Here is a 1921-nt window from a genome sequence, read left to right on the forward strand (position 1 = left end):
ATTTTTGACAAACCTAACAAAAACAAGCAATGGGGAAAGGATTCCCCATTTATAAATGGTGCTGGGAAAATTGGCTAGCCATGTGTAGAATGCTGAAACTGGACCTCTTCCTTATACCTTATACAAAAATTAATTCAAGATAGATTAAAGACTTAAATGTTAGACCTAAAACCATAAAAATCCTAGAAGAAAACCTAGGCAATACCATTCAGGACATAGGCATGGGCAAGGACTTCATGACTAAAACATCAAAAGCAATGGCAACAAAAGCCAAAATAGACAAATGGGATCTAATTAAACTAAAGAGCTTCTGCATGGCAAAAGAAACTACTATCAGAGTGAACAGGCAACCTACAGAATGGGAGAAAATTTTTGCAATCTACCCATCTGATAAAGGGCTAATATCCAGAATCTACAAAGAACTAAAACAAATTTACAAGAGAAAAACAAACAACCCCATCAAAAAGTGGGCAAAGGATATGAACAGACACTTCTCAAAAGAAGACTTCTATGCAGCCAACAGACACATGAAAAAATGCTCATCACTGGTCATCAGAGAAATGCAAATCAAAACCACAATGAGATACCATCTCACACCAGCTAGAATGGCGATCATTAAAAAGTCAGGAAACAATAGATGCTGGAGAGGATGTGGAGAAATGGGAACACTTCTACACTGTTGGTGGGACTATAAACTAGTTCAACCATTGTGGAAGACAGTGTGGCAATTCCTCAAGGATCTAGAACTAGAAATACCATTTGACCTAGCCATACCATTACTGGGTATATACCCAAAGGATTATAAATCATGCTACTATAAAGACACATGCACATTTATGCTTACTGTGGCACTATTCATAATAGCAAAGACTTAGAACCAACGCAAATGTCCATCAATGATAGACTGGATTAAGAAAATGTGGCATATATACACAATGGAATACCATGCAGCCATAAAAAAGGATGAATTAATGTGGTTTAGGGGACATGGATGAAGCTGGAAACCATCATTCTCAGCAAACTATCACAAAGATAGAAAACCAAACATTGAATGTTCTCAGTCATAGGTGGGAATTGAACAATGAGATCACTTGGATACAGGGCTGGGAACATCACACACCGGGGTCTGTCGGGGATGGGGGGCTGGGGGAGGGATAGCATTAGGAGAAATACCTAATGTAAATGATGAGTTGATGGGTGCAGCAAAACAACATGGCACACATATAACTATGTATCAAACCTGCACGTGGTGCATATGTACCCTAGAACTTAAAGTATATATAAAAAAAAGATTGAGATGGTTGTGTGTAATTTTTTTTGTTATTAATAAACAAAAGATTGTTCAGCACATAATTTAAATTCCAGCATTGAAAGCAGCCTCAAGAGATCATACAATTCAGATTTCCTTCTGTGCTTTCCAAAGATAGGTCCCCTGGATTCCGCAAGATTGAAGTAATTGCTTATTTCTGTGATTTAGAGGCTGGTCAGACAAAAACAAAAATGAACCACGTGGGGGGAAAAAGAAACCAGAAACTCTATTTGTAACAAAGTCTCAACAATGAGATACAATGGTATTAGATACATGCCAAACACACACACACACACTCAGCAAAATACACAAATAATCCTAGATCTTGCAGCAAATTATTGATTTATTCATTGTGACTGCAGCTCCTAACTGCAGCTCCTAGTAATGCTGCTATTTGCAGGTGGTGAGTGTTGGTATGGGATGGTATGGAGCAACATTTTCCAAATTGTGGTTGTGATCAATATATTTTTTAAAATTAAAGATGGAAAAACATCACAGTGCATAATATATAAGGTCAATGTCTTGTGATACTTGATGTATGTATGTATCACACACACACATACACACCTACATACAAATACACAAACATACACACAATGAATTCTACAGATA

Source organism: Hylobates moloch, unplaced genomic scaffold (genome assembly GCF_009828535.3).
Source record: "Hylobates moloch isolate HMO894 unplaced genomic scaffold, HMol_V3 SCAFFOLD_10, whole genome shotgun sequence".
Taxonomy (NCBI): Eukaryota; Metazoa; Chordata; class Mammalia; order Primates; family Hylobatidae; genus Hylobates; species Hylobates moloch.